The sequence below is a fragment of the Pseudopipra pipra genome, chromosome W (assembly GCF_036250125.1).
Source record: "Pseudopipra pipra isolate bDixPip1 chromosome W, bDixPip1.hap1, whole genome shotgun sequence".
NCBI lineage: Eukaryota > Metazoa > Chordata > Aves > Passeriformes > Pipridae > Pseudopipra > Pseudopipra pipra.
This window is the reverse complement of record NC_087580.1, coordinates 32,239,010-32,265,058: the sequence shown is the minus strand read 5'-3', so window position 1 is coordinate 32,265,058 and position 26,049 is coordinate 32,239,010. Positions and strand designations below refer to the sequence as shown.

The 26,049-nt window shown below is 53.7% G+C and overlaps 1 pseudogene; it reads right to left on the bottom strand.

Moving 5' to 3' along the window:
- Positions 1–16,139, bottom strand: part of LOC135404975 (zinc finger protein 91-like) — a 193,377-nt pseudogene extending 177,238 nt beyond the window's left edge.
- Between the last annotated feature and the right edge of the window lie 9,910 nt (positions 16,140–26,049).

Genomic DNA, 26,049 nt, shown 5'->3' with positions numbered 1-26,049 from the left:
GGCAGGCTGGCCTCAGGATTGGAGGCTGACATGCCAAAGCTGGCAAAGAGAGGAGCTGGAGTGTCCTGGAAGTCTCCATGTCTCTGGCACACCATTTGGGACAGGCTGTCCAGGGGGATGGGGTCTAAAAGGCAGGTGAGCCTTCAAGGCAGGTGAGCCCCATACCTGTCACAGGCTGGGGCAGAGCGCAGCAGGGTCACTGCAACATCCGTGGGGTGTGCCTTGGTCAGCAGGACAAGAGTCTTGTCCAGCCTGTGCTCATCAGACACATTGGATATGAGCCACTGATGGATGCACCTGACTATGGCCGGCACCTGGAGGGGACATGGGGGACAGTTGGAGAGCTGCCAGAGCCAGTAACTTGCCCAGCTTCCCCCAAGAAGTGCTCCCCTTGCCACCACACTCTGCTGGTCTCAAAGGCTGAGGGGGCCCAGCGCAGCCGACGTGAGGGGCCACAGCATCCCTGGGGGACTGGAGCCCTGGCCACAGGCTGCTTACTTGCTTTGCTTTGTAGACACCATTCTCCACAAGCAAATCCAGCAGGGCAGCGCTGGTCTGGGCATTGAAGAGGTCCGAGTTTGCCGTGTCCCCAGTGGCCATGAAAGTGGCCTCTTCACGCCAAATGCACCTGATGAATCTGCAAACCAGCTACAGGAGAAAGGCAAGGAAGAGAGAGGGATGTCCCCTGGAGGGCTGCGACAGCGGTGCTGGGCTGAGCAGTGAGAGCAGGCCCAGCCCAGGCGGGGATGGCTGCAGGTACCTGTGCTGCCCTGCGGAAGCGGCCACGGGCACGGAGCTGCTCTTCTGTCCGCTCCTGGCCTGCATCTGGCAAAGAGTGAGCATGCTCAGAGCTGAGGGTGTGCGGGAGAGGCCGGAGAACACAGCCCAGGCCTGGGCTCCAGGAGCAGGCAGGGCCAGCTCTGGGATGCCCAGTGGATGGAGCACGGCTGCCAGGAGTTCAGCCCCGGCCCCTCTGCCCCCCTCCCTTTCCCTGGGCATGTCCAGAGGGGATGGGCAGGATGAGGCCAAGGGGCTGCAGCCACCAGCCCTGTGGCCCAGCTCCAGCACTCACCCTCCTGCGGGGGCTGCACCTGCTGCACCTCTTCAGGCTGCTGTGTTGGAGCAGCCCTAGGGCTTTCCTCCTTCTCCTCCTCCTTCACCCAGGCCAGCTTGGGCACCGTGGGGGGTCTCTGCTGCATGTCTCCGTCTGGTGTTATGGCTACCTGCAGCAGAGATGCCATGGAAAAGCTTTGGCTCCCCAAGTCCTGCAGTCGTGCCTTGAAGGCAGCTGCAAGAGAGAAGCCTGGGAAATGCCTCGCCTTATCCAGTCCCACTGTCTGGCCTCAAGGGCACCTGCCCCAGGGACTGGAGATGCCTTGAGCAGCCCCAGGTCCCCAGGTCCCACAGTCTGGCCTGGAGGATGCACAGGGGAGAGGTGGACAGCTGCCAGAGTGAGCAACTTGCCCAGCTTCCCCTGAGAAATGCTTCCCTTCCCAGCACACTGTGCCAGCCGCAAAGGCTGAGGGGGCCCAGCGCACCCAGCTTGGGGGGCCACAGGCTGCTTACTTCAGCAGAGACAGCTCTCTCCTCAAGAAACTCCAGGCTGGGGGTATCGGCCAGGCGCTGAACAGGCGCGGCGTCAGTGCTCGCCACGCCCTCCGTCGTTGTGGCGTCGGCCTCCTCCGTGAGACCAGGCAGCACAGAGTCACAGTGTGACACATCATCGGTGGACGTGGTGTCCCAGTGGGTTGTGTGATCACTGGTTGCGGTGTCACACTTTGCTGGGGCAGCAGTCGACGCGGTGCTGACATCAGGATTTGTCAGCTGGGTCGGGATGGTGTCAGGCTGGGCCTGGACATCAGCTGGTGTGATCCTGGCCTTTCTACGCCGACTGCCCATGAATTTCATAAATGTCTGCAGGAGAAAGAAGGGCAGGGAAGAGAGGGATGTCCCCTGGAGGGCTGCGACAGCGGTGCTGGGCTGAGCAGTGAGAGCAGGCCCAGCCCAGGCGGGGATGGCTGCAGGTACCTGTGCTGCCCTGCGGAAGCGGCCACGGGCACGGAGCTGCTCTTCTGTCCGCTCCTGGCCTGCATCTGGCAAAGAGCGAGCGTGCTCAGAGCTGAGGGTGTGCGGGAGAGGCCGGAGAACACAGCCCAGGCCTGGGCTCCAGGAGCAGGCAGGGCCAGCCCCGGGATGCCCAGTGGATGGAGCACGGCTGCCAGGAGTTCAGCCCCTCTGCCCCCCTCCCTTTCCCTGGGCATGTCCAGAGGGGATGGGACAGGATGAGGTCAAGGGGACTGCAGCCACCAGCCCTGTGGCCCAGCTCCAGCACTCACCCTCTTGCGGGGGCTGCACCTGCTGCACCTCTTCAGGCTGCTGTGCTGGAGCAGCCCCAGGGCTTTCGTCCTCCTTCTTCCTCCGGAACAGCCTGAGCAGGCTGAAGCGTCTCCCTGCCATGCCACAGTCTGGTGTCCAGGGCACCTGCAAGAGAGAAAGAGAACCTCGGAGAAACTCCGGGCCCTAAGTCCTGCAGAATGGCCTTGAGGCCACCTGCCGCAGGGATTGGAGACACCTCGGAGAAGCTCCGGGTCTCCAAGTCCTGCAAAAGGGTCTGAAGAGCACCTGCCGCAGGGATTGGAGACACCTCGGAGAAGCTCCAGGTCTCCAAGTCCTGCAAAATGGTCTCAAGGGCACCTGCCACAGGAATTAGAGACACCTCGGAGAAACTCCGGGTCTCCAAATCCCGTGGAAATGCCTCGAGGTCACCTGAAAGCGAGAAAATCCTCTAAAACGCTCCGGGTCAGTAAGGCACGAGTTGGCTGCGCGGGGGCTCCGCACAGCACCGCTCTGTCCCGTCCTGTCCCGTCGCCTGCTCCGAGGAGCACTGTTGACACTGGGGCCGTGTCACCAGCAGCACCTCTGTCACCGCGGGTCATAAAGGGCCCTTGGACACCCTGCCCCCTTCCATCCCACCGGCCGTGCCCAGCGTGTCACAAAGGGCCCTGGGACACAGTGCCACGTGGCCTGGGGCCTCCCCCAGCCCCGCCAACCTGCCCCACCTTGGAGGGAATCCGCTCTCTGAAGTATCTGATCTGGCTGGACCTGAACTGTAGGAACGGCTCAAGAAATGAGCAAACACTCCCCTCCTGTGCCTGCTCACGGCAGCACAAGGAGCCCCCTCGGCCGCCGACTCAGTCGCAGCAGGAAGGGCACGGGGCCTTCCACACAAGCTGGCACGGCCTCCTTGGGAGAAGTGCTGGCTGGTGGCCATCCTAAACAGGGGGGCTGACACCGAGAAGGAAGGTGTGGGCAAGGGCACCAATGCTGTTGGGAGCCCTTTGGCCAGGGCTGCACCCAAATCAGCAGCTCTGGCAAGTCCTGGCCCAAGGAGACCTGCCACTGCCCCGAGTCCTGGCAAGGGTGCTGCCCATCTCCTGCCCCAAAGAGCTGTGCCCCTGTGTATTAGTTCATTTGAAAACATGCCCGGAATAAAGACAAGTACAACAGACATTCAAACAGTACAAAAAATCTTTTATTGCAGTGAGAATAAAAACTAGCAAAGAGAATCAAAAGCTAAAACAGAATACAAAAAAACTGCTTTATCAGTTGGCATTCATACAATACTATGAACAGCTAGTATTAACTAGTAAAAAGGGAATTAAAGGAACATTTAAAGGATATTAAAACAATACTACGAGTGGCTTTTAATACAGTATTAACTACTAAAAAGGGAATTACAAGGATATTAAAAAAGGATATAAAACAGTGGCTTTCTCAGTTGCTTCCTGTCAATAAACTGTGCTTACCCACACAGACAGGTCAGGGCTGCCAGGATCTGCAGCAGCTGGTCGGTGCCCGTGCTTAGCGGGCGTCCCGGTAGAACAACACAGTCTCCATGGCAGGATGAGGATCGCTCACCCCAGCAGTCCTGACACCCCATTTTAAAGGCTCTACATTGCACCACGTAGGGCCAGTACCCAGTATAAGGTGATGCCTGAGTGGCAGCCAAACCCTGCCTGTTCATCACCTGATAGCAACAGTCTGTGCATGCCCTGCTGTAGGGCAAGGGGCCAGCGACCCCTGCCCACATAATCTTCCTCCCATCATCATCTTTCTCACCCCTATGTATGACCTCTACCACTGTGTTTCAAGGGTAGATGTATCTATCTTGCAATATGTAGCAAAACCAAGGAAGAACTCAGCTCTGATAATAGGGGATATCAAGTTGACTTGCTAAAAAGCACAATGGACCTTACAATTAGCTTGTGCCATGAAGTTACATTGTACCATACTCTGGCTGGTTTCACATCCTAATATGATTCCTTTCTCACGCCTCTATGCTCCATTGATCATCTAATTCAAAAGTACCCCCCTTACAGACATGAAACAGTTTAAAGTCCTGTAGATGTAGAGATGAAAAAGTCATATCTAAAATGTAGTGCTAGCTTGTTCCTAAGCATTTCCAAAATTCCTTCCCAGCAGGTGCCAGGGTGGGTGGGCAGGAGGTGACTTGCTTTATTCAGACCATTCTTGTACGTGTGACTGCCGCTCTTTCACCCCTTTCCCCCTAATTCTGGGTTGGTTTCTAGAGCTGTTTTTGAAAGAAACACTTTTTTCAATCTCACACGTGAATATTTTCAAAGAAATACAAGACACGAAAATCTAGTAAAACCAATATTTAACAAAATGGTGAAATCACACTCCTTTATGTACTCTGAGTACTCTGCTACTGACAGTTTGTGTAGTTCTCCATATACTGGAAATGTAACTAAGGATCAAGAAATTTTCTGTGTATTCTTTATTTCCTTTTAAATTTTTTTTCTGTCATCAAATTGGCTGCAGGATTTGGTCCTGTCTTTGTGGAGGATGAATGCCACTGTCTTTTTATGTTTGATATTTTATTACTTAGGGGGACTGTCAGTGGGAGAAGTGGTGGGAAGGAGCCTCCCCTCAGGGGCTGGAGCTTCAGCTTCTAAAGAAGGCTGTACCTAATCAAAGAGCTGTAACTCAGGATTTCTCCTGGCCTTCCAGAACTTTTCATTTAGCCAGCTGAGAGTGCCCAGGGCACAGCCAGGTTAATGTTTAACTCTTCCAACACTGGGCTCATCCCGAGGATATCCTGTCATCCTGAGAAGAAGGAAGGGAGATGCTGTGCCTATTCCCTAGGGCTGGGCAGGAAGCAAAACCTTCAAAGCCGTGGCCCTTCTGAAGGAGTTGATCTTGTGTTATTCCTCAGTAGTCAGCACTGAAAATTCTGTATCTGAGACACTGAATGAAAAGGAGAGTTGCTGAGAGGCTTGTTTGGGGGAGAGTGTTTTTTTGGTTTGTTTTTGTGGGGGTCTTTTAGTGCCAGATGAAGGTTGGATCATGAAAATCAGTCTTGTTACAGACCAAAAATTGTAAAGGCAATTAAATGCTTTCAGATGCTGTAACCATTTTCCTTTCTTTCACTTTCTCACCCCTTGCAAATCAGAGACAGTTCCTAGAGGACAGGAGAATAAAATAAACAAAACAAGAAATTATTTTTCTACTCTTGAGGGCTTTGTCAGGTCTGTTTTGAATGCATTTGAATCCTGCAGCTTCCATGCTCTTTTTCAAGTAGCACCAGATAAATACCTGTGAACTGCTGAGATGAGAGTGATCATTCTTCCTTCACAAAATGTTTCTCTTTTTTTTTCCTATCCTGTGTCCCTTTTGTGTTCTGTGCTATGGAGTGACTATATTTTTGTTCTAAGCTAATTCACTGCTGCTGTTTTGGGTACAACTAATGTCAAGCAGCAAACCTGTAACATGCCAGAAACAGGCTACAGTGGGTTGAAGACACAGCTTATGTTTGATGGTGTGTAAATACAGAGAGTTAGTTGGGTTTATCTGATAGCCTGGCAGAAAGAGAGAGGAGCAGGACAAACTGTTTTCAGTAACTGTGCTGTTCAGACACCTGATAAGATGGAGAGTGCTTTGGAACTACTGATATGCTTTGAATAAGAAAAGAATAATCACCAGTCCATTGGCACTGGCTTATCAGGAAGGAAGTAAAATGCCAGCACTTTTACATGAGCAAAAGGAAAGGTTTTAGACACTTTGGGCCATTTTTCCACTGAAATTAAATAGCAGGGTGCTTTTGAGTGTGCTGTAATGAGTGGAAGGATTTATTACCTTGACAGAATGACAGGTGAATGTGTTCAGAGAGGAGTCCTCAGCAACAAGAACAGCTCTTTGGATAAGTGGTCACATCTATTCATGCTTTTTTTGGTAGAGATTCAGTAGTTCTCTCCTTTCTTTCTCCCTGAAGTGCAGTGGCTCACTTACAATGTGCAGTTTTTCAGAGTGTCACACACTTGTGCATTTTGTGATATCCTGGCAGCATGTTTGATATTGGGCCTGTAACAGGCTGTTCATAAAATAATGCTGGATCATTGACTGGTGTGTCCTCTGCCTTCAGTCCCTGGGTATTTTCTTGTTCCAAAAAGAATATATCTCAGCCTGTGCTGGGAAGGGAAGGTGTGATTCACCATTAACTTACCCCAGCAGGCATGAAACATGCTCAGATGCACTATTATCTTCTCAAAGTTTACTGATTCTTATTTTTGTACCTTTTCAAAATTTATTTCTAGGTTCTTTCACATGCTTACAATTAATTTGGGGATACTCAAATTTGATGAATGATAGTGCATGAACATATTTGATTGATTTTGGATTCTAATTGATTCCTGTCAATGAGATCCCTGTGACACTCTGAAATCAATGATATGTGATTCAACCAAGGCACCACTGTTCTCGACATTAGGTAGCAGTCGGGAATTTAGGAACTAAATGTTCACAAGCTATAAATGGAGAAAATGTTTAGATTTCAATAGCCCTTTGTTTGGCATTTATTCACCCAAAAATGTTTCTCAGGAAAGTTAGTTTTCCAAAGGGCAGGCTTTCAGTAAAACAAAGGTCATTGATTTAAGGTTTATTAAATTTTAGCTAAAAACAACAGGCTCCATTGGGATGTAAAATAATTTAAGTATTTCCTGCAGGCAACCTTCATGCTTTAGAGCTGTTGCTCAAAGGTTTCATTCTTCTATGAAGATGTCAACTGCAAATATAAAAATGCCTCACTGAAAATGTAATGGTTCCAAGATTCTAACTGAAATAAAAATTCCTGCCTGGGGAAAGCACTATAATCAAAATAAAGTGGTCTTAACTTTTTTTTCCTGTGGAGGCTGCATTTGAAAAGAGTGCTTCAAGGCAGCAGGGTTGGTAGGGAATGCCAATTTTTATTTATTTATTTATCTACTCTCCCCCACAGATGATGATAGTCCAGCTTTGGAATCAGCAACACACTTCAGCCACTAATACAAGGCAATATGTGAGCTACTGCCGCTTCCAAAATGCAGTATCCTGGCATTTCAGTCAACTTTATAATCTGGCAAAAACCCACTTGGCAATATTAAAATCTAGCTTCTGAAGCACTTTTATATCTGAAAGCTTTTGATGTCTTTTTATATCTCTTTAGCATATATTAAATTTCTTCGGAGCAGTGGCCAGGATGTGCACTTGATGGATGACTGGGGTGGGGAGTCTCCACCCACCCCCCACTTTTTTTTTCCTCCCCTTTAATTTTAAAAAGAGGTGTGATAATTGTGCATTAGGTAATGCTGGAACATGAACCCTGCAGATGCAGCTGTTTGACACCATTAAGGTGGGGGGTTTGTACCATTGTTAGGTAAGTTAGCAGAGATTTTCCAAGCTGAGAAGGACAGCCTGCTGCCAAACTCTGGCATCTCTCTTAAGAAATCTTTTTCTTCAAGGATGCCCTGAGGGAAATGATGACTGGATGCTTTTCTGAAGGCACAAAGGGCCTGTTTTCTCTTCCATAGCATTCAGAATGGGACTCCTTGTTCCAGCCTGCCTGCTCAGGGTTTTGTGGTGCTGGGTTAGGGTTTTCATGTGGTTTTTCTCCTGGAATAAAGTTGTGTACAGTGAATACTGATTATTCATCCCATTTCTGGTTCACTGTCTACATCTTGAATTTGACCCAGAGCCTGTGTAAATGAGGAATGCATTGAAACCAAGTCAAGGATCCTTCAGTGACTTGTTTTTGTGAGTTCAACCTTCTGAGACCTCTGATGAGTCTGGCAGGGCAGTACCTGTGTGCAGAGGGGCAGGAAACAGAGTCCAGCACAGCAGCAGTGCCAGGGAGCAGCAGCATTTGGCCTGTTGAGAGCTGCTCTTTTTCTCCTGCCACCCTCCCCTCCTGGGCCTCGGCTGAGGCCTCAGTGCTCTGGCCCTTGGTCCCTGGGCTGGGCTGGGTCAGTCCTGTGGCCATGGCACTGCTGGCATGAGCTGGGCTCCACTGCACTCTTTCCACCACACAAGGGGCTCCATTTGCTCCGGGCACAGCCTGAAGCCTCAGCTCTTCTTCTCCAGGGCTCTCAAGAAGAAGGCCAAGGAGCAGACTCTCCAGAGGGTCCTTGCCTTGCTGGTTTCTCCCTGGAGTCCGTGTGCTGCCCTCAGGGTCCCTCTGTGGGGGTTGAGGGGCTGAGGCTGCTCCAGCTGGTGCTGGTGGTGGCCAGTGCCCCTGGAGATGGCAAATGGGGCCTGAGGAGCCCGGGGCCGATTCTCTGCTGCTGTGCTGGGGAGCGGGGCTGGCCCTGGGGCTGCAGGAGCTGCCTGAGCTGATGATGTGCTGAGCATTGCAGACCCAGAGGGCCTGTCCCTGAGCTCCATGGCCTCCATGTCCTGCTGCAGGGCCAGACCTGAGTGTGCTGCTCTGCTGGGCTGGGGCAGGGGCAGGGAGATGGGGGGACCAGGGAGGGGCTGGACTGGGCAGTGCCAGGGAGGGGAAAACCCCAATGTGGAGCTGAAGTGTGGGAGTGTGCAGGGTGGGTGTTCTGCCCCACCTAGGGCACCTCTGGAGTCAGCGTTTCCTTTGGCAGCACAACTTATCTCAGACAAGATAGTTTTCCAATGTTGGCTTTCCCCCCTCTTTCCCAAGGTTTTCTTTTCTGTTTTTTGTTCCCCTGAGGGGAAAAGGGGGAATAGAAGATCACATGCTGATAGAGATCACATGCTGATCTCTGGTTTTATCTGTATACAAAAGGGAGCTGGGGTGGGGAGGGAGGGGGGAGACAAAGCAATTTCTCTCTCTATTCTCTCTCTTTTATCCCATTCCCGCCTCCCTCGCCACACCCCGGGCGACTGTTTCACCGCCGCCCCTCCTCGCCCGTCCCGCGGGGCAGCTCTTTTAGCTCCGGGGCGGCGGAGACTCCCCCGGCGCGGCCCTTTGGTTTTCCTTGGTTTATTCTCCGGAGCTGATTCCGTTCCGAGCTCGCCCCCCCTCTCTGGCGACCCCCGCCAGGGCCCGTCCCGGGGCGGCTCCTTCAGTGCCACGGGCGGCGGGGACCCCTCGGGGCGGCTCCCCCAGGGCCCCGCCCGCCGCCGCCGCTCCCCGGGGCCCTCCCCGCTTCCTGCCGGGATCGGACACCGCCGGCGGCCCCGGCCCTGCCGGGCTCCATCAGCCTGAGCAATTGCTGCCAAGGAGGGGCCGGGGGCTTCCTCTTGGCCTTCGTCTCCCTGGCGCTGGGGCTCGGCTTCTACCTGCGCCAGAAGGTGAGGGGGGTCCCAGGGGGTCGTGTGTCCCCCCAGAGCGTCTGTGCCCCCCCGGGGACCCCCCACCCCGGTGTCACCCCCTTTTCTCTCCCCACAGAGCTCCTGAGCCGGCGGCGGCCGCAGCCCCTCCCCGGGGCCTCGGGCCCAGCCTGGATCCCTCCTGTCCCTGTGAGGATTTTGGGAGGGTCGTGTGTCCCCCCCTCCCCTGCTGCCACTCCTGATCCCAGGAAAGCTTCCCAGTTCTCCCCAGTCCCGGTTATTGGGGGGCAGTGGGGAAGGGGCTTGGGGGAATCCCAAGGGGTGTAGCCGAGTTTGGGGGGAGCAGAACAGGCCCCGGGATGGATCGGGAATGGGGACCCCCCTGTGTTCCCCCCTGTCAGCCCGCTCTGGGGGGCTCTGGGAGGGCACCTGCCCCTCAATAAGGCACCCAGCACACTTTGAACACCCTAAACCTCCACACAGGCTCTGGAGGACTGCCTAAACATACTCAAAGCCCACCCAGGACCCCACCCAACCCCTTCCCTGGGGGGACTTCTCTGGGCACTGGTGGTGCTGGGAGCCCCCCCGGCTGCGAGCGAGGAGCTCTCGGGTGAGCAGGTGGCGGGAAGGGGGCAGTCAGTGGGAAAAGGGGGGTCAGAGGGGATAAAGGGGTGGTGGGACCCCAAACTGAGTGGGAGGGGAGTGGGACCTCCCAAAGGTGGAGGGGGGAGGGGCTCGAGGTTTGGGGGATGATGGGAAAGGGTAAGAGAGGCCATGAGAGTGGGGAGAGGGGAGGGTGGGACCCCCAAACTGAGCATGAGGGGGCTGGGGAGTGGGGGATGATATGGAACGGGTAAAAGAGGGGGGAAAAAAGTAGGGATTGGGACCCCAAAAGTGATCCTGGTTGGTCTGGGGATTGAGGGGACCATGGAAAAGTGGAAGGAAGAGGGAGAAGGGTGGAAAAGGGGGGGGAATGTGGTGGGTCTGACAATCCCATGGAGGTTTTTGGGCACCAGGTTTTGAAAAACATCGTGGTTCATCTGAGTTCCCAATTTACTGTGGGGTGCTGGGGGCTCCTGGATCCACTATCAGCCTTGAATCTTGCAAACATTTTAAGTTTAGAGGAATGGGAGAGGTGTGACTGAACTTTTGTCCCGCAGGTTTTAATGATGGCAAATCAGATCTATTGACAGAAATCAATTTATTTAGGGTTCCAAATGATCAGACAAAAGATCTTCATCACAATTATTTACTGCACAATACAAACACTAAAACTACCAGGAGTACAGGATAAGATAGGACAGTGCTCTACACTAAAGTAATTGTTGAAGCAATTCTACTCAAGCTGGCACAAAAGCAATAATTCTTAATTAGAGATGGATGGAACTCCACCAGACCAACGCTCGGGGGGAGATCTCTGCTCTCAGCCTCCAGGAGAGACCTGGAAGGTCTCCCCGACCAAGGCAGAAATCTCCACACCCCCCAAGAACGGTTCTATTGGAAGAAGTTGCCCCTGGGAAAGGGGACTGGCCCTTTCTGGTCGAAAGGGATGGACTGACAGTCACTGGACTCCAGGGGTTGCCTCAACATCAGGGGCTTCATTCGGGGTGGAAGCAGCGGCCGAAGCTCTTCCCGCAGTCGGGGCACTGGTAGGGCTTCTCTTATTGGTGAGTCCGCTGGTGTCTGGTCAAGGCAAAGCTGTGGGTGAAGCTCTTCCCACACTCCCCACACTTGTAAGGCCCCTCCCTGGTGTGGATGCGCCGGTGCCTGACGAGGGTGGAGTTCCGGTTGAAGCCCTTCCCGCAGTCGGTGCAGCGGAAGGGCCTCTCATCCGTGTGCGTCCGCTGGTGCTGGAAGAGATTGGAGCTGGTCTGAAACCTCTTCCCACATTCCAAGCACTTGTAGGGTCGTTCCCCGGTGTGGATGCGCTGGTGGGTGCAGAGGGTGGAGGTGTCCCTGAAGCTCTTTCCACATTCTGAACACAAATAGGGCCGTTCCCCAGTGTGGATGAGCTGGTGGATGCGGAGGTCATAGCTCTGGCTGAAGCTCTTCCCACATTCCCCACACATGTAAGGATGTGCCCCAGTGTGGATATACTGGTGGCGGCGTAGGCTGAAGCTCCGACTGAAGCTCTTCCCACATTCCAAGCACCTGAAGTGCTTCTCCCTCCTGGGAGGCTGATCAGGGACCACCAGGTTGGAGCTCTGGCTCAAGCTCTGGTCGCCTTCCCGGCACAGGCTGGCTCTTTCCTCCTCAGAGCACCCTGGGATGGCTTTGGAGCCCCTCCTGTGGGGGGATCTCCGGCCCTTTTCCTCCCCGCTGCCTTCCTGCGCCGGGGAGCCCTTCAAAACGGCCTCTCCCACCAGGGTCTCACGGGGGGATTTGTCCTCCGGGCTCTCCGTCCTCAGCTCGGGGCCTGGGGCAGGAAGCAAGAAGGACAGGGAGGGGATTTGCCTCCGGCCCACAGGGAAGGCCAAGGACATCCCCCCAACTCCGGCCCCGGCAGGACAGCGGCGCCAGCGGGGTTGTCCTGCAGCCGGGGCCATGCTCGGCTGACAGAGCCAGCACAACACCCACCCAAAGGGACACTGACTTCCTCCTCACCTGCCTGGGGGGCCCAAGGCATCTTCCTCTTCCTCGCAGCCTCCTCCTCCATCTGCCCAAGCTTTGGGAAGGACAAACCCTGATGGGGGGAAAACAAGGGCTAAGCGCATTGGCCTGGGGGTTCCTCCTGCCCAAGTCCATCTCTAGAACTCACCGGGCATCCTGTGTCCATAAAAACCGCCCAAACACCAAGATTCAGCCCAGAAAAACCCAAACCAACAAGATTCAGGAAAAAAAAAACCCTCAGAAATAGTGAGATGAACTCCCCACAAACTGCAAAAATTTGAGATTCAGCTAAAAAATACTATAAAATATCAAGATTCAGCCAAAAATACTCTCACAGGAGTTCCCCCTTCTCTGGTCTCTCCCGTCTTGGCTTTGGAGGGTCTCCCCTCTCTGCAATGCTGGGGGTCCCACTTAGGGATGCTGGGAGTGTTGGGGGTCCCAGGGGTCCCTTCTCCTGTGACTGTCACCTTCAGGGTACTGCGTTCTCAGACATTCCCCCTCTCCAGGTTCTCCACTCTGTTGTCCCGGGGATCCCAGGGGTCCCCACTGTCCAGGCTTCCCCTTCTCTGCGCTTCCTCTCCAGGCTCTCGGGGCTCTCTCAGCTCCCCCTCTCTCCAGCCTCCCCCACTCTCCAGGGATCAAGGCATGGGGACACCGAGGCTCCCCCATGACAACCCCGCTCCCGCTCTCCCCACTCCCCTTAGCGCCCTCTCCCACCCCTTTCCCACCCGCCCCCCAAACCCCAACTCCCCCCAGCTCCCTTTGGGGGTGACCCACCGCCCCTCACGCTCCCTTTGGGGGTCCCACCCGCTCTTTTCGCTTCTCTCGCCCCTTTCCCATCGTGGCCGCTCCGCTCACCCCACAGCGGCAGGAAGGGCAGGGACAGAGGTGGAGCAGCAACAGCAGGAGAACAATCGTCCCCCCGATCCCACGGGTGCCCAGGAAGGTGAAACCTGTCCCAAATATCCTGGGGGAGTGCAGAGGTTCGGGACATACTCGGGCTGCCAGCACAGATTTCCCTGCAAAGTCTGCAGTGAGTCAAGATCTGGAGAGGAGATTGTGCCCCATAGACGGGGTTGCAGAGGCTCCCTCAGCTCCCCAGCAAGAATCAGTAACCAAGAATATATACAAAAGGGCCCCCCAAAGATTTCGGGGAGAGTGTCCTGTAGGGAAGGGACAGTGTCACCCCAACAGGGCAGGGCTGGCAAGTGGGAGGCTGCTCCAGGGCTCTGCAAGAGGCCTCGTGCTCTGCTTGGCCCCAGCACTGCCTGGTACCAACACCCCCGGCTGAAGACCCAGCCCTGGGCAGTTTCTGCCAGAACAGCCCCACCCCCACCTGGCTCCAACCTCCTGGCAGGGACTTGCAGACAGTCAGGAGGTCTCCCCTGAGCCTCCTCTTCTCCAGCCTCAACACCCCCAGCTCCCTCAGCCTCTCCTCACACCACTTGTGCTCCACTCCCTTCCCCAGCCTCGCTGCTCTTCTCTGCTCCTGCTCCAGCCCCTCCAGGGCCTTCCTCAACTCAGGGGCCCAGAGCTGGACACAGCACTCCAGGGGTGGCCTCACCAGCGCTCACTCCAGCCCAACAAGCACTTCCCTGCTCCTGCTGACACACTCTTCCTCACACAGGACACCAGCCATTGGCCCTCTTGGCCACCTGGCCACACTCTGCTTCCTCTTCAGCTCCCTGTCCATCCCCACTCCCAGCTCCCTTTCTGCCTGCCTGCTCTCCAGACACTCTGGCCCCAGCCCGGGGGGCTGACGGGGCTTCTTGTGGCCAAAGGGCAGGACCCGGCCCTTGGCCTGCTGGAACCTCATCCCCTTGCAATCAGCCCATGGATCCAGCTGGGCCAGGTCCCTCTGCAGAGCCCTCCTGCCTTCCAGCACATCAACACACCCCCAGCTTGGGGTCACCTGCACATTTGCTGATGAAATGCCTGGTTCTGCAGCAGCTGCAGATGCTCAAGGGGCAGCAGGACCAAGTCAGGGGCCTGGGGGGCTTTGGGGTGCGGGAGGGTCCTGGGGGAGCTGGGGAGGGGCTTTGGGGATTGGGGGTACACACCAGGACAGACCAGGACAAACCAGTACAGACCAGTACCTCCTCACTGCTCCCCAGATCTCTCCTGGACTTGGGCCACATTGTCCTGGGACACCTGAGCCCCCCCCAGTGCCCTCCCAGTACAGCCCAGTGCCCCCAGTACAGCCCACTGTGTTCCTGTCCCAGGGTGCCGGATGATCCCTCTTTGGGGTGGTTGGAAGGGATTTGAGGGTGGGGGCTAGCAGAGATTTAGGGGGATCTGAGGGGGGGGGGTTGGATTAGAATTTGGGGGTTTTGGGGTGCTTTGGGTGCATTTAGGGGAGTTAAAAGGGGTCTTGGGAGGTCAAAAGGATCTGTAGGGAGAGGGGATTAAAAGGAAAATGGGGGTTGGGAGACATTTGTGAGGGGTTAATGATGTCTGGGGGAATAAGGAGGGGCAGCACCATGAGCAGGTGAGTCCTGATACCCCCTTGGGGTTCCCAAGATCCTCTTGGTGTCCCTAATTCTCCCCTTAACACCCTGAGACCCCCCTGGTGTCTCCAATATCCCCAGGGCCCCTCCATGGCCATAATTACCCCAATTCCACTGTCCCCTTACCCCACCCCACTGTCCCCAAACCCCATCCCTGATGTTCCCAACCCTCCATCTCACCCCAAGAGCCCCCCTGGACCCTCTGACACCAAAAACATCCCCCATCCCTGCCACGCTCACAGAAAGGCCAAGGGCATCTGGGAACACGTTGGGGACAGTGGGGGGGCTTTGGGGGGCACTGGGAGGGCTTTGGGGGGCACTGGGGGATTACTGGGGGATACTGGGACACACTGGGGGGAACCAGAGAGCATTGGGAGGGAATGGGGAGTTACTGAGGGACACTGGGAGGGCAATGGAAAGGACTGGGGGGGAACTGGGGCACACTGGGGGCATTGGCAGAGAACTGGGGAGTTACTGGTGGATACCAAGACACGGGGGGGGGGGGCACTGGGAGGTTACTGGGCCATACTGGGGGTTACTGGGTGCTCACTGCAGGATCACTGGGCCATACTGGGGGGCAGTGGGAGGTCACTGGGACACACTGGCTGGTCACTGAGGGGGTTACTGGGCCATACTGGGGGTAACTGGGAGGTCATTGGGATATACTGGGGGCACACGTCCCCCCCAGATTTTGGGGGGCATCCCTAGGACCCCTCCCCTGGGGGATCCCTTGAACCCCACTGCTGGGCTTTAGGGGACCCCCTAAAATCCCCTCAAAACCCCTGAAATCCCCCCCTCGACCCATCGAAACCTCCTCAAAGGCCCCTCATCCCTCCCCAGCACCCCCTAAACCCTCTCAGTGACCCACAAAACCCACCTGAGACTCCCCAAGCCCATTCAGGGACCCCCAATCCCCCCCACGGGCCCTCCAAACCGTCTGGGACACCTTAAACCCCCTAGAGACCCCAAAACTGCCTCGAAGGTCCCCGCAAAGCCTCCCAGGAACCCCAAACCTCCCCAGAGAGCCCAAAAGCCCACCTGGGACACCCCAAATCTTCTCAGAAAACGAAACCCCCATCAGAGCCCCCCAAAACCTTTAAGGGACCTTCAACCTCCCCCCTGAGTCCTTTCAGGGACCCCTCAAAACGTCCCCGGGAACCCCCGAACCCCCCCACTAAACCCTCTCGAGCCCTCCAGCCTTTCCACCCACAGCCGCGCTCTCCGCAGCCCCCGAGGGGATCCCCAGACCCCGCTCCCGCCGCCCCCCCGCCAACTCACCCAGCGAAGTGCAGCGGCCGCAGGCGAGTCCTCCTCACTCCCGACCACGAGGACAAAATGGCGCTCGCTCCGCGCGCCCTCCGCCTTTACAGACCCGCCCCGCAGCCAATCAGCGCGCGGCCACGGCCCCTGCCCGCCCTTCGCCACGCCCCCACCTGCGCGGTGCATTGTGGGAGTTGTATTCCCTGCGGTGGGGGAGGATCGGACTTGTTGGGTTTTAGTTTTTCTGTCTTCTTTTATTTTCTCTTTTTTCTTTCTTTATTTTCTTTCTTTTTTTCTTTCTTCTTTCCTTTTTCTCTTTTTTCTTTCTCGTTCTTCTTTTTTTCTTTGTTTTTTTTTCTTCAAATTTTTTCCTGTTTTTTCTTTCTTGTTTTCTCTTTTTTTCTCCTTTTTCTTTTTTTTTCTTCCTTTTCTTTGTTTTTATTTTTCTTTTTTTTTCCTTTTTCCTTGTTTTTTATACATTTTTCCAACAGTTGTACTTTCAATCAGTTGTACTTTCAAGGAAAATGTAAACACATATCAAAACAATCTCTAGGTACATATCTTACAACAACAGATAATCTGCCATTGTTCCAGGTTTGTGAGGATTCCCAAGATCACATACACTGAGACACCAAGGGTGGAAGCCAAGCAACTTTATCCTGTCCCTTGCCACAACCTTCAATCCACACCCAGCCCTGGATTTCTGCAAAGCCCCTGGGCAGGAGCAGGAGATGGAGCTGGTGCTCGGCGGGAGGGGCAGCAACAACAAACCTGTGTCTTTGGCACAGGGGAAGGAATTTAGTGCTTGAGGGGTTACATTCCACAGGCTCCTCAGGGGATCAGCTTATGCTCGGACAGTGAGAACAGCAAGAACATTCCTCATAAAAATGCCAGAGGGAAGGGAGCGGAGGGGGAGCAGGGGCAGGAAAAGGAAGCAGAGCGATGGAAGATGGGCTGGGGCGGTCGGGGCTGGGGGAAGGCAGGCTGGACAATGCCTTGTTTGGTCCAGCAGCTGGACCAGCTCCAGGGCAGATGTCGGGGGAGCCTCTGCCACAGGGACATGGACAAACAGAGGCTACAAAAGCTCTCAGAGGGGTTGGGGGCTCTGGGCGGGGCTGCGCTCTCGCCTCAAGCCAGGATATCCCAGGGCAGTGGAACAGCAATTCCTGTCAGCTCCCAGCAAAGATTATTGGGGTTTGCACTGGGGAAATATTGATGCTCCAGCTTCCTCTTCTGTTTTTAGAACTTTGAGCTTGCAGTCGGGTAGAAGGGCTGGTGGGGGAGTGGGAAGAGACCCATTTTGAGGGACACATCTCATCCCTCAGTTAGATGGAGCTAAAACCCTCATCTTGCTTAGGAATAGCTACTGATGCTCAGTTTTCTTCTTTCCCTTCTGCTTTAGTGGGATATTACATTTCCCTGCAGTATTGGTGATAGAAGGGTATGTCAGCTGGAATGGTTTGGTTCTTACAGAAAGCATAAATGCATTTTAAAGAAGGTATTTTTAAATAGGGGAGGCCTCAAAAAAAAAAAAAAAAACAACCAAAATCCCAAAGGTAATATAAGTGCACAATAAAGTGAACTTTGGGGTTTCCTTTTTAATTCTTGGGTAGAAAAGCCATCCCAGTTAGGGACAGCAATTTATTCCGTTGTTGAAAAAAACCCAATAAACAAACAAAAAAAGAAATCTGACTTTGTTCTCCTTCAGATTTGTTTTTGATCATAGGAATCCTTGTAGTGAAAAGGGCTAATTTACTCTTTCTAGAGGAATATTTTAAGTGTGATTATCATAATATCACAGCTGCTGAAAAGGTCTAAAATAGGACATTGACCTTGAACGTGTTCCTGTGTTTAGGATGTGGTGCTTAACATTCAAGAAACAATACAACTGCAGTTCATTTACTAAGGTATCATCTCAAAATGTTCACTCTTGCTCTGTAAACACTTGCCATAAGGATTGTAGAAAGCTTGCAGTATCCCAGGAAGTACATGTGGTATTTTATCAGTGTAAATATGGATAAGATCTTCAAGATTTCTACTGGCAATACTTCATAACTAAAGTAAATTTTCCCTTTGCTACTGCACTAGTTTATGGTTTAATTTTTACTGACATTCCACCAATCATATTATTAGCTTCACCAAATGAAAGGGAAATAATTCTGTATTAATTAAAGAGAGCAACTGAATTCCCTCACTCATCTTATCCTTGGCTTTCTAAGACAGTGATGCACTTCAGTTTCCCCACAGAAACTTCCACTAAAAGAGAGATTGAGGTGATAGTGAGATATCCAGATTGAAGGGTGTGCCTGAATTATCTTTGGGGAGGAGACCTTTTTTGGTGGGTGACAGGCAATGTGCCTGTGGTTCCTTTTTTCTGTCTGGGTTTTTTTCCCTTTCTTTTTATCAGGGGCTTTGGAAAAGGTGTTCTGTCAAGAGAATAATATTCATTTATAGCCATGTGAACAGTTTCTATCCTGTACCATTGAAGGCAGTCATCTAAATACCCATACCCATGCCCTTGAAAATAAAACAAGGAGAAAATATGGAGTGTTTTTTTGAGACCAGATAAACTGAATGTAGTTCAGTAACATGGAAAGGCAATTGCTGTTATTTCACAGAGACATTTCTTTGTATGCTGGAACTGAGGGTAGCAGCAAAAGCTAAAAGCCTTGCTCTGTGTCTTTGTGAACACACTGTGGGTAAGTTCAAAGGAGCATTCAGAGATTGTGTTGTGTGAGCCTTTTTCCCTCAGATCAAAACAAGGAGTAATTAATGCTAAATCCAGCAGATGGCTTTCAAGTAACAACTTGGTCCAGTTTGTCCAACTGTGTCCAAACAGGTGAGGAAAATCTGGAACTTTAGAAGGGTTATTAGTTTTTTACCTCATTAGCAGGATATCCAGGGGTGCACCAAGTGCCTGCCAGTGAGAAGCACAAGAGATGAGCAGACAGTGACAATATTGTTCTAATGTTAATCTCACTGGAGCACAGAATGAGGTCACATCTGAGTTATGTTTCTTAATTTAGTGATTGGGAATAAAGAGAAAATCACATATTTGATGACACTTTAGGATTTATTTCACACTCTTAACAACAAGGTATTTTGCAGCTGGACTTTGAATAAGGTTCCATGGTATATTGCAAATTTCTATCTCAAGTTAACAGTCTACTTCTTCCCAAACAGAAATTTTGTAGGAAAGAACTTGTACAAGAGCACTCTACTGTCATCTTCCAAAACCTTGGAGAGATCCCAGAGATCCCTCAGGAAGGAATTGGGGCCTCAAGCACATGACCCGTATATAGAGGCTGAGGACTCAGGGGTCAGTGGTGCAAAGATTGAGGACAGTAGAGGAACAGCCTGAGAGATGTGGAAGGGGGTTGTCAGAGCTGGTGGAGCTTTTCTTCCTGTCAGAAAACAGCCTAAGAAAGAACTAGTGCCACCAAGGGCACCTGGGGTGGCCTAGATAGGTGGCAAGAAGTCAGAAATTTCCCTCTGAGGTCAGTGTTGTGGTGCAATATGTCACAAAGCAGGAGTCTGGATGAGCCCAAGGCTTTGTGTGTGCAGGAAGAGCCAGGGAGGACGCAGAGATGTCAGTGCAGGAAGGTGCCAGCCAGGTGGGGCAGCCGGGGGGATGACGACAGCCTGCAGGGAAAGGGGCAGGGCATGGACACCGTAGGACAGCCTGGGCTGGAGAGGAGACAGGGATGGGGAGAAGCTGAAAGGCCCTGACACAGCCACCTTCTGCAGGCCTTTGGCCAGGGCTGCTGTCTGTGCCCCTGATGCCAGGAGGAGGGGAGTGGCCCTTGCAGCCCTGGGGCCTCATGGCCTCCTTGTCCCTGCTCAGCAGCCTGGCAGGTGCCACCCCATGGTCCTGCCCTTGGCATTGCCCATCCCACATCCCAGTGCCCCAGGAAGAGCCCTGAGGAATGAGGCAGGGACAGCATCTGCCTTTCCAGGGACTGGGGGTCTGGGCTTGGCCTGTTAGATTAAGAAAACAAGTCAAGGTTTGTTCAGCATCAGAGCCACCTTTCCCTTGCTTGTCCATCCTTGTCATCACTGTCTGCAGTTTTCTGCTCTAACTGGAACCTGAGGACACAATTCTCAGTTGTGTCCCTCAGTGAGACTCATTAGCACTACAAGAAACTTTAGCATTTAATCTCACTTTGACTTCTTGAGAAGTTGTTTGAACTTCCTCTCAGGGACTGAGTCTCATGTAAACAACATAAAAGTCCCCCGAGGGCCATGAAATGCCTGGGGCTGTTGCTGTGCTGCTGAGCTGGGCCGGGCTCCTGGCACACAGGGAGCTCCTGGCAACCAAAAAGAGCTTCAAAGAGACAGCTCTGCTGGTGAGCAGCTCCTCTGCACAGCCCAGCAGGGCTGAGGGCACTGCCTGCAGCACCCAGGGCACAGGAGAGAAGGCAGAGAGATGAGAGGCAGCCTGGGCTGGGAGGTGACTGAGCTCTCACTACACGAGAAACCTTCCCAGGATTTGAAGGAAGAATTCTCTGGCTGTAGGAAAGTTCAACTTGCCTTCCTGGAGGGATCTCCTAAAGCTGGCACATCCCACAGCTTCTAGGATCTTTCAGCAGGACTCTCCCAGTTGCTGCAGTGCAGGGGAAGTGGCCATATGGCAGAGCAGGGCAGGAGCTGCAGGCAGCAAGGGCAGAGAGGAGAAGGGAGCAGGAGGTTCAAGGGATCCTGGGGTGGGAGGACAGGGCAGAGCTGCTCAGGGCAGGAACCTTGCCAGCCCTTTGCCACGGTCAGGCTCTGGCTGCAGAGCAGTGCAGGTGAGTTCCTGCAAGTGCCTCTCCCAGCTGCCAAATGGCAGCAGTGGCAGGAGCTGTCAGGATGGCTCTGCTGGATTTGCTGGGGTGCAGCAGGAGAAGCTGCTGCAGAGCAGGACTTGCTGCTGCCCCCTCAGAGGCCCAGGGCCAGAAGGTTCCCTGTGCCAGGGCTGGCTGTGGGGTGGGAAGGTGGGGGTGCAGCCAGGGGTGCCCAGGGCTGTGGTGCAGAGCAGGGTCCTGCCCCCAGGGCTCTGTGTGCTGGGGCAGGGACTCTGCTGCCTGCCAGGGTCAGCTCTCAGCCCGGCCAAGGAGCTGCCACGGCCCTGCAGGGAGAAGGGTTGGGTGGAAGGAGTGACCCCTCATGGCAGGGCAAGGATGGGCAGGGCCCTTCAGCTGCAGGCTCAGGGCTCCTCACAGCTTCAGCTCCACCTCCTGCCATTTCCAGGGGCCCTTCTCAGGAAGCACATCCCCCCAGAACACCTCCCCCTTCCCAGCCACCGCAGGCTGTCTGGGATCTGCTCTGCAGCCCCTGCCCAGGCAGAGCTGCCCCTGGGCACTGGGCTGGGGATGGCTCTGGCAGCACTGGCAGGGAGCTGAGCTGGGCACAGGCAGGGGCTGCTGGCAGGAACAGCTCCTCACCCAGAGACAGGCAGGCAGGGAGAGGCAGCTGCTGCCACAAGGGCTGGGCAGGGGCATGGGGGCCCCTCCCTGCTGTCCCTGTGGCACAGACCCCTTCCCTGAGCAGCTCCTGCCTGGGCTCCTTTCCCAGCCTAAGCAGAGCCTGTGCCCTCAGGCCCACGGGGGCTGGGCTGTGCATTGCCCTGCAGCAGCCAGAGCCCAGGCAAGGACAGGGCCCTGATTTCCAGCTGTCTCTCTGTGTCCCTCCTCCCTTGGCAGCAGCACTGTGGCATTTCACTGCCATCCCCTGCTGCCTGGGCTCTCCTTGTTCTCACCAGTGGTTTTTCTGAGCCAGTGTGGGGTTTGGGGGGGAGCAGATTCCTGTCCAGACACAACCCCTTTGGGTGCTGCTGTTGGGATATGTCTGTGGGAGCCAAGTGCCCAAGTGCCCTCCAGGCACCTTCAGGGTCTTCAGCTGTTTGCCTGGGTGTCCTGCAGGGCTGCAGGTGCCCTCCAGAAGGGCACAGCTCTGCCATAGGATCTCTGTGCTGCACAGGATCCCCATGGAGAAAACTCCTCAGTGTTAAATCCATGGAAATGCTCTGGGCAGCTGCAATGAGTGTTTTGTGTCTGAGTCTGGGAGGGGAGAGATGAAAAGGTGAGGAATGTGTCAATCTGTTCTTTGGACATGGATTCCTGGGTATCTGTGCAGTTTCTTTGGAGGGGAACAGTTGAGTGTGATGCTCCTCTAGCTCCAAGCTGCCAGCACAGGGCAGCTGAGCCCAGGACTGATGGGCAGAGCAGCTTTTTTCTCTGCACTAAGGGACTGTCCCTGTGCCCCTCAGAACCCACAAGACTTGACCTGCAGTGCAATAGAAATGTCAGGGATTTCAAACCTCCACAACCACTCATAAGAGTGGCAGGTGCAAGTGGTGAACAAATACAAAGAATTCCCTCAGCTCAGTCCTTCATTTGGGCAAATTGCAAAGAGCAAAGCTGAGAAGCTCTTGGATATATCACGAGTACCTTTAATTTGAGATCACCCTGCATTTCAAGTTCCCTCTCCCAGCAGAGCAAGAAGGAGTCTTTGGGAGCCCATCATAGAGTTACTGATTCCAGTGGTCCCCTCAGCCAGCAAAGGCCAGAGCTCAGGGGAGGGAGCTGCAGGGAGATCTGAGTGAAGAGAGAAAGCCTGAGAGTGGGGTGGCTGTGAGATGTGTAATGTTAGGCTGCAGAAGCCTGGTGTAACTCAGCAGTGACTTTTCCTCCTCAACAGATCAAAATACCCTGGGGAAGGAGAAAATGTCCAACAGAAGCTCCCCCACCCAGTTCCTCCTCCTGGCAGTCGCAGAAAAGAGGGAGCTGCAGCTCCTGCACTTCTGGCTCTTCCTGGCCATCTCCCTGGCTGCCCTCCTGGCCAACGGTCTCATCCTCAGCGCTGTAGCCTGCGACCACCACCTGCACACCCCCATGGGCTTCTTCCTGCTCAACCTCTCCCTCACAGACCTGGGCTGCATCTGCACCACTGTCCCCAAAGCCATGGACAACTCCTTCCGTAACACCACAACCATTTCCTACATGGGATGTGCTGCACAGGCCTTTTTCTTTCTGTTTTTCATCTCAGCAGAGTTTTCCCTCCTCACCATCATGTGCTACGACCGCTACGTTGCCATCTGCAAACCCCTGCACTACGGGACCCTCCTGGGCAGCAGAGCTTGTGCCCACATGGCAGCAGCTGCCTGGGCCACTGGCTTTCTCACTGCTCTGCTGCACACAGCCAATACATTTTCTCTGCCCCTGTGCCAGGGCAATGCCCTGGACCAGTTCTTCTGTGAAATCCCACACATCCTCAAGCTCTCCTGCTCACACTCAGGCTACCGCAAGGAAATTGACCTTCTTCTGGCTACTGCCAGCTCATCACTTGCTTGTTTTGTTTTCATTGTGTTCTCCTATGTGCAGATCTTCAGGGCTGTGCTGAGGATCCCCTCTCAGCAGGGACGGCACAAAGCCTTTTCCACCTGCCTCCCTCACCTGACCGTGGTCTCCCTGTTCCTCAGCACTGGCATATTTTCTCACCTGAAACCCCCCTCCATCTCCTCCCCATCCTTGGATCTGGCACTATCAGTTCTGTACTCGGTGGTGCCTCCAGCACTGAACCCCCTCATCTACAGCCTAAGGAACCAGGAGCTCAAGGATGCCCTGAGGAAAATGATGACTGGATGCTTTTCAGGAGCAATAAGGTGCCTGTTTTCTGGTGTGTAGCATTCAGAATGAGACTCTTTAGTAGCCCAGCCTTCCGACTCAGGTTTTTCGTGGAGGTCATTGGGTTCTTTTTGCAATAATTTTCTGTGCAATGAAATATTATTATGCATCTGCCTTCTAATTTAGTGTCTACCCATTCAATTTGACCCCGACATGTATAAATGATGAACTGTGCTATCTGAGTATTTAAACAATATAAAGAACCCTTCACAGTTCTTCTGTGACCTTGCTCCAGGGCTGGAACTCTCCTGCAGTGTCCCCATGACACTCCTGCTCTCTGCTTTCCAGGTTCCGTTTTCAGATCCAGTCTTCCCCTCCTGTTCACAGGGACATCCTGGGAGTGCTTCAGAGCTGCCATCCTGGGGCAGCTCCTGCCCAGCATGGGCAGGCACAAGGTCTCTCCTCCTGCTCCTCTCACCTCCCCAGTGCCACTGTTTTCTGCAGCCTCCTCATCCTTGCCCAGCACAGCCCTCCTGGCACAGTTGGACACAGCCCTTGTTCTACCCCCTCCTCAGGCACCTGCCCAACCCCCTCAGCTCCAGCCTGATGGCCACAAACCTTCAGGGCAGGGAGGCACTGGGGGAAATGCTGAGGAAAACTTTCAGCTGCACTCAAATCCAATTGGAGGGGTTGGCCTCGAGGAAGAAATCCCTTCTTATTCTCCAGAACCACCAGGACAACTTGTGTTGTGTCCTGGGCACTCCTCTCAAAGTGTGGGCTATGGAAAATGTTTTGGTGTCAGGGCTATTGAGAAGGCTGGGCAATGTCACTGGGAGACCTCTCCCAAACCCTTGGAAAGGCCAGAGCCATCCCAGAGCTTCCTGGGGCCTTGGGAAAGGCAGACATGGAACCAGTCTGCAAACAGGGCAGCAAGGAGGGTTGGCAGAGTTCCAGACTGCTCAGGCTCAGCAGGGAAGGGGATATGGCAAGTCCTCCTGCAGCCATTGCCAGGCATGGGAAGGACAAGGCAGGGATTGCAGAACCCCTGTGGGAGGGAATAGAGGACGTTGTGTGCCCAGACTTTATCAAGGCCCTTGACATGGTCTCCTGTAGTCTCCTTAGAGCCAGACTGGTGAGAGCAGGACTGAAGAAGTGGTAGATGTGGTGGGTGGGAAGTTGGCTGAATGAAGAGTGTCCAATAAAATCCATGGTACAAAGTCCTCTTGGCAGCAACTTCCTGATGAAATCTCTCAGTGATCAGCCCTTGAACACCACTACAGAATATCTTTATTATCTCCCTGTACATTGGAACAAAATGTATTTTCAAGTCCTTTGTGGATGATGCCAAATTTCAGGGAGTTCTTGAGCAACCACTGGTATAAAGACACATACTGGGGCGAGAACGCCAATAAAATGAACTCAATCCCTTTTTATTCCCTACCAATACAGGGAGACAAAATCCAAGGAGTATAAATGAAAAAATAAGAGTTTACTGATAAGAAATACAGCAGCAAAAACAGCAATACCAACAGAACAGTTCAAAGCAACAGCAGAGAGAGAAATTGCCTCCTCTCTCCCCCCCCGCCCCAACTCCCTTTTGTAAACAGATAAAAACAGGGATAAACACGCATCTCCCTTCCCCATTTTCCCCCTGAATGAACAAAGAACAAAAATTAAACCACAGGAGAGAGGGGGCAAAGCAAAATCTGGGAAACTCTCTGGTCTGAGATCAGTTGTGCTGCCCAAGAACACGCTGACTCCAGAGGTGTCCAAGCGGGGCAGAGCCGGCGACTCCGGTCCGTGCGGTGGCGGGGGGGAGGCAGCGGCTCTGCTTGATTCCATGGAGTTCTGGGGAGGCACAGTGGCCCCTTGGTACCAGGAGGTTCTGAGATATCTCAGGGTTCTTTTTGTTCCAAAGAGACCCCGCATGTCACAATGGTCCCTTGGTTCCATGAGATTCCACAGTGTCCCTGCATTCCTTTGGTTCCATGAGGCCCTGCAGTGTCACGGTGCCACTTGATTCCGTGACGTTACAAAGAATCAGAATGGCCCCTTGATTTAAGGCCAACTGCACATGGGGCTGCCTTGGGGGGAGTGTGGGCACCCAGACAAGGGAGTTGTCACCCCCCTGGACTCAGCCCTGGGGTCACCACATCTGGACTGGTCTGTCTGGGTGTGAGGTTCCCCATTCTTGGAGGAATGAGGAAGAACTGGAGAGGGTCTAGAGGAGATCTGACAGGATGGAGTTCTTGTCCGTATTGGAAATAGAATGAAATCTCCACAAAGAGTAGCAATAAAGGTTCAGACTGAAGGTGAGGAAAAAGAAATATCACTCAATGGGGACCCTTGTGCTGCAAGAAATCACCCAGAGGGAGTCAGGATCAGCCCATGGCTTTGTGTTCCAGGGAACAGCCAGAGCTGGTGCAGAGACATCAGGGAGGGTCTAGAAATGCTGCTGGGAGGGGGTGGGAAAGCAGGAGGGGTGTGTGCAG